The following is a 7,121-nucleotide window of genomic DNA, read 5'->3' as shown; positions in this document are numbered from 1 at the left end:
GAAAGATCTCGAAATATTTCGATTCCTCGCCAATCGCTACAATTACAGTATAATACTGCTCCAAGTTAATTTCGATAAAAAAAAAGCGATTCTTTCTCTCCAAATGTAATTTCTCTGAAAATTTCCAATGTATTTTAATATATACATTGCTATAAATTATAAACGATCACATTTTTAATCCTTTTTCCATTTACTATTACCGCATGTAGCTTAATTAAAATATCACGTACATATATTTATTATTTTTCGGGATATTCTTATTTTTTTACTGTTTCATCTGCTTTACACATACTCATTACGAAATGAAAATATTAACATCAATTTTCGTGAAGTAAGGATTAACAATAAGAATTTGCACTTTCGCTAAATTAAAAATAATAGTGAATAGAAATATTAAAGGAAGAACAGTAGGTTCAATTCATTATTGTAAATAATTATAAGGTAAGAACTGTAAAGACAAAGTAAAAAATGGGGTTCTACTGATACTGTATTCTAAAATACATTATATGCTATTCAATGTTGAGTCATACAAAGCCTAAATACAACAGCCTAACGTGCATCCTTCGCAGGAACCTTGTTGGTACCCTGTTAGGCGATCCTCAAACCCAGAACCACCCTGCTAGGGGTGCAAACGTTCCAGCGTCAACCTGCACCTCGATCTTCAAGAATCGACAGCTCCAAAGCGTAACATAATATAGAACTCTGACAGAACTCTCTTGTAACTTTACCATTTTCGCAAATCAAGCGTAGATATTTACACTAATTCCGAATAATTCCACCATTTCCAAATAATTCCCTACAGATTAAGCAAGTGTGCGCCATTCTTCGAAACTGAAACGAAATAACTTTGTCCCTCTCATCTTTCATCTCCACATACAGAAGTAAATTGAAAAGGCACGAGTGAGTAACCAGGGGCTACAAATTATTGCGTAAAATTCGCCAACCGCTGTTATCGAATCGCAGAATCGAGGAGGCTCGTGGAAGCTAATGGATCCGATGGTGCGATTTTATCGCGAGGGTTAACAAGACCGAAGGAACGACAGGCACGAGGACGGTCTTTACCGATAAGGGTCAAAAGACCAGGCTAATCTTCGGACCTGAGCCGCCCCTGTTCAAATTGTTTGCGAATCAGACGCAGGAAAAGGGATATTCACGATCAAACGAAGGAGAATCGCCAACATTATTTAATGCTTTGCGAACTTTGCCGCTGAGATTTAATTACGCGAGATATTTTGCGTCCATCAACGCTGCGGACCAAAGGAACCCATTCCAAAACCATATGTTTTCGTCCCCAACCGATTTTGTTTAAACTTTGCATATTTGTAGATCTATATGTGTCTCATCAATTGCCAGAATCTCTGTCTGTCGAGCCGTTTAATAAGGGAGGGGGAAGGGGTCAAAGTACGCATTTGTCAAAATATTTCGGAGGCTATAACTTTTGACTGAAAAAAGATATCGACTTGAATTTTGCGTCGAAAAATCACAAAAAAAATTAAGCGTTCCCTAGCGCATCTTCTAGGATAGAAATTAGACAAAAAGAATTCCAAAATTTTTCCGAAAATCACCCAATACCCCGGGTGTTTTTGAAATTTCAAACTTAAAAAAAAGTACCTTCCCATTGATGGCACCTTCCCCTTCCAGGAAATTATATATGTTGTACAATAGAGTAATAAATTCGTGACTTCTTAACGCAAGTCACCAGCTGATTTCTATCAAACTGTTAGCCACGAACAAGGACCGAGATTCATATCACCCCTCATATCTCTCACATTATCAAACAATAGTTCCACAGTGATGTCCCCTTTGTATCGTCCATAGGTACTATGCGTCGCTGGGAAGAAGATCGTTCAAACAGAATAGAGCAAAAGGGGTGTTATCCACGTTCCACCTAACTCGATACCCCATTATCGCGCGAAGCTCCAACTTTTACGTTCTTAAGATCACCCGTTACCATAGTTATATGGTGCTACGGACGCTGTATCTAGATCAGGAATTCTTAAACCTTATCCTTCGCGTATCAGTAATTAAAATATTAAGGTGCATACTGTACTGCACCGTACGTGTTTTACGCTTCAGCGATTTTGGAACATGTGAACGTAGATCGTGCTCTACGCGAAACAACGCACTTCGTTCCTACCACGAATCGTATTTCCAGCAACGCGCAGTGCAATATCGCACTTTTAATGCCTTTGCTGCGTTTGTCTAAACAGTTTAATGATACTTCTTATTATTAATGCTAGCGACAGTTCTCTATTAAAAGGAAACTTGCGTATATTCTGTTTACTCGTTCGACATCTTGTTGTGCCCTCGCTCAGTGCTGCTTCCTTGTATCGTACCTACCGAGCGTTCTATTCATATGGTATATGGGCATTATAATTTTTGAAGGCGATGTGCAATGATATGCAAAGAGGACCAGACAAAAGCTCCGCGTCCAACAATGCCTCAGGGGAGGGAACCCAAGATGAATTTTGAATAACGTATGATTAAGGGATGGCAAGGCGGAATTCCTTCGCAGAAATGTTTAAAAGCATCTGCAGTCAAGTAAAAAATATTATTTGCATACCAATACGATGTCCTCGATTGATGTTATAGATAGTGACACATATATGTATAAGATATTAGTATAATAAAACGAAGACTTTATTTGAAGAAAATCAAGGGGTAGCTCAGATTATACGAAGATAATTTCATTATCTATTATATATTAAAAAAGATTGAAATATATATTTAATGGACGTGTATTGTATTGTAATTTTTTTTCCCGAAATTATTTAATACCAAATATTCCGATTTCTTTGTGACGATCATACTCGTCAGAAACACCTGACTGATTAAATCCCTCTAATGTTAATATTTCTCGAAATTACAGGCAACTATTAACTAGCCACGAACCGACGCAAAACTACCCGAAATCTTAGATTACTACAGTTTCTTCGGCACAATGGCACCTTCTACCTTCGCGCGCAAGTTTCAGAGTCGTTAGTACAATACCAAGCAACGGGGGCCGCCCGTCACTCGCAACGTTCTAAGTAACTGCTTCGCTTGATCGGAGGATATTTGTGCACATATCGCATTTCGTAATTGGCAGCCAGCATTCAGGGCCGGGACTCGTACGAGTAACTCGAGACGTCGAAACTCTCTCCGGCGAGGGGTAGGAAATGGAAGGGTTAACGGCGGAACAATACAAGCCTGCTTCGAGCCATCCCATAACGACGTCGTCCGTCCGCGGAATATGGTTAATTAGCCGGCAGCAGGCTCGCCTGACATCGACTCGACTCCTCGACTCGGCTCGCCGCTAATTTTATAGATAATTAGTGGAACAGAGCCGGTTCGAGCGCTCGCGGAGCTGCAGGAACGAATGCAAAAGTGCGCGCGGCGAACCTGCTGATTGCATTACCGGAAAGACGAATGGCCGTTCCGTTGAATGGGCTCGTTAACCTGCACGCTTACAAATTGGCCACCATTTCGGCTGGCCGTTTCCCCTATTCCCCGCAGCCACACTCTTTTTTTCCTTTTCCGCGCCGACGAAAATCCACCGGCTCTAGATAAGACGGTCAGAGATTACACGCTAATGCAACGACGACCCTTACATTAGGTACGTCGCATTAAGTCGCGCATCTACGAGGCAAAACGGGGCTCAGCCCTCTTTAGTGGGGCTACGTCCAACCCCATGGCCCAGTTCCTTTTGCGTGGCTCTTATAGATTTCCATATGGATACTATTTCTCGTGCATTTAAAAATCTGACAGAAATTATCGACTACGACTGCTTAATATCTTAATACAGCTTAACGTGGCTGTTTTTTGTTTTAAACTACTTACAACACTTATAGATGGATGTTATAGTTTTCAAGTTCGTTAATTTATAACGGTAAAAGTCCGTAGTGTAAAAGATTTTTATTTTTAAAATAATATGATTTAAAAGTAAAATACAGGCGTTTTAAAATAAAATTGAAAAATATTTTCGTTGAAATTTGATTGGAATTTAATATTTTCTGGAGAGTTCCAGCTATCATTGAATTTAAATTTATTTATTGCATTGTGGATTACTGTATATTCCTAGTATTTTATTGAGCTGGTAACGACTTTCAGCTGGACGTGGATAGCTGGTTTAGTGAATCATTGTATCTGGTAAAAATCGTTCGCTCTGCGAGATATAAATATTCATTAAATTGTATCATTTCGTATATTAAATTTCACTGTAAATATATTTAAACAATAGTTATAGAAACGAACAACATTATTAAATTAGTCAGCACAGCTACAGATACTACTTCCCATCACTTAGTGGCACAATGTTTTAAATTGTAAAAAAATGCACACGAATGTAAAAAAATGCCTTATCTCTACACTGTATTTATGATTACTCAAACACGCATTCTCATTTTATCTGTGGTCATCGATATTCGTGCAGATGCATCACCAAAGCATACAAAGTTCACCCATATGTATATATATCAGCGTGGCCGTTAAGTGAATCTATATTTTTTCCTGTGCTTGCAGAAGAATAGAATACTTAATAGCACAACTGGATTGCAACTTCCAAACTGATCCCTGAAACCATCGAATCGTGGCGCCCGTTTCGATACCAACCAATCGAGAACGTCGATTACCTTTCTCTGTGAATTTTGCATACAAATCGGATGAAATATGAATATTTTTTAATACAATCTATACTCAAGTTCAAAAGGTTTTCATATTTGCGCGGGGTAGCTTTTTGTTTCAATCCCTGCCATTATTTTTTGAAATCGATGCTTTCGCATTTACGCACGATTTTTAGGATTACTGGTAGATTCAACGTTCGAATATTGAAAAATTATTTGGTGAATACACTCGTGCACACATTTTGTAGCCGATAGTATAGATTTTTAACATTCGCGTGACTGTTGCTAACAAATGAATGGATCAAGAAGTTGGCATGGTCCTTGGCACTTCTGATGTGATGCAACGCGACGTTTCGTGACCCAATCCATCATAATCCTGCGCGCGTACACGGCTCGCACAAGTCGCGTGGAACATTGAATGAAAGTTAAAAAATCGATATCTGCATACGGGTTTTTATCTTGTTTCCTATGCAGGTACAAGGATCGCATGGCAGATTACATCAAAACGCTTGTTTCGTACAAAGAGAGGGACACTTTTTAGAAACGTTCCGTTTGATATTAATGAAACACTTTGCATCGTTGTTCAGATCTCAAAATTACTTTGTGCGTTCAGATCAGCGTTTTTTAACTTATGGAACGTAGTCCCAAATGAGGTCGCAAAGCGACATTTGTGTGTAGCGAAAATTTAATTGAAAGAAAAGTGATTTTCTTTTATTAATCTTTCTAATTTAAATCTGAGAACGCCAAATAATCTCGATGATAAAAAGAGGTTACGAATGAAAAAAGTATAAGAAACGCTTGTCTACATGACTCTGTTTATGTATTAGTATAATCATTTTCATATCTAATTAATTTAATTTTCGTTTTTGCTTGCAAAATATTTGTAGCATACAGAGTTTCTACGGTTCAAGTTCGTAATTAAAAATGGTATTTACTGAACAATCTTCATATAATTGTAACGGATTATTTTAGTTTTGAAAGAATATATTAACGAGAGCAAACAATAAATCTGTGAGACTCGCATTAACGTGGTGTATTTTTGCAGGAAAATCACAATCGTCCAACGCGTTTATTTTTAATACGAGCAGATTTTATTACACGGGATGTTTGATGATGTATCGTTTATAGAAGACGTTCTCATGAAATTTATTTATTTAAAAACGTGTTTAATTAAAAATCAAACAGAGACTCACCATATTTCGTGTATAATTCCTTACTCCACGATTGAAATGGATTTATTACGATCAGAAAAATGTAGCGACACGAACGGTTTGAAGAAAATTGAAGGAGAGGCGGTCGACTCATGTGCATCGCAAACCAGTTAAATTTTCCAGATCGAAAAACTTTTTATTGGAGACGGAAGTTTGAAAGTTTGGTGTGAAAGTATGAGCAATCGAAACGCGGCTCGGTACGTACTTTAGAAATATTCTGATTCACCTGAATGTGGTCTGAGTGCACGAATTAGTTCGAGTGGTTTTAAATTATACTATGATTATTATAAAAATAAAAGAAACTAAAATTCTAACACAATTTCTTTAATCTTCAAATTTATATTATTCTATCGCGCTATCCTTTTTTAAATCCTGCAGCACTAATTTTACAATATTTAAAAAATCGCATTCGCGATACTATCGCGTATAAATTTTATTTCAAGTATATTCAAAAGTACTCATAATCAAACACTAGATAATAAGTTTACTAAGTTTTCATAAGATTATTTAATAATAAATCTTTCAAAAATATTAACTGTCGAAAGAACTGCATAAATTTTATTACTAACGCAACACACATTACAGAAATGTTCTCTACCACTATTCACATAATTGGCAATTTCACTCGAAACACGCTACCTCATCAACAACCAACAAACGCACACGCGCATGATGCTCGTCCGCGCATTTAATTAAACATTTCTATCGCGGCTGAATCACTTTAAATTATTGCACACGGCAGCGTAAGAAGCAGAAAAAACAAGCCCGTAGATAGCGAAACCGTATTAACACGGTCGCAGTTTCCTCTTTATTTTTTGCTGGTACCGCGCGGTCGGTATAATGTTCAGTTGGAAAACGCAACATCTCAGCAGGTCCCTAGGGAAATGTCGGAGAAAGGAAGCAACATTGTTATTTAGACCGTTGCTTCACGCGTTCGGATAACGTATGCTTGTACAGCGGCTGCTACAGCTCATTAAAAATGTACGATCATCCACGATGTCGACTCATTTGCAAGCACCGTTTAGTTGCCTCGGTCGTTTTTACGTATCGCTCGTTCTTTACTTGCCGGAATCGCTGATTCGCCATCTCTTCTAAAATAATTTATGACCGACAGCTTTGAAGTTGCCGTCGCTTATTACAGGCTCTTTCACGCGTACATAATTTATATCGCGTTGTACATCAACATCTTCCCCTTTGCTTTTTATTTCGACCCCTCTTTACAAGTGGATATCGTTTGCCAAGGACTAACTAATTATTCAAATTTCTCTAATTAATTTCGAATTAAACATTCTGAGGGAACCCTTGTGGC

Source organism: Xylocopa sonorina, chromosome 6 (genome assembly GCF_050948175.1).
Source record: "Xylocopa sonorina isolate GNS202 chromosome 6, iyXylSono1_principal, whole genome shotgun sequence".
Classification (NCBI taxonomy): Eukaryota; Metazoa; Arthropoda; class Insecta; order Hymenoptera; family Apidae; genus Xylocopa; species Xylocopa sonorina.
The sequence above is the reverse complement of the archived record's forward strand: the minus strand, read 5'-3'. Positions refer to the sequence as shown.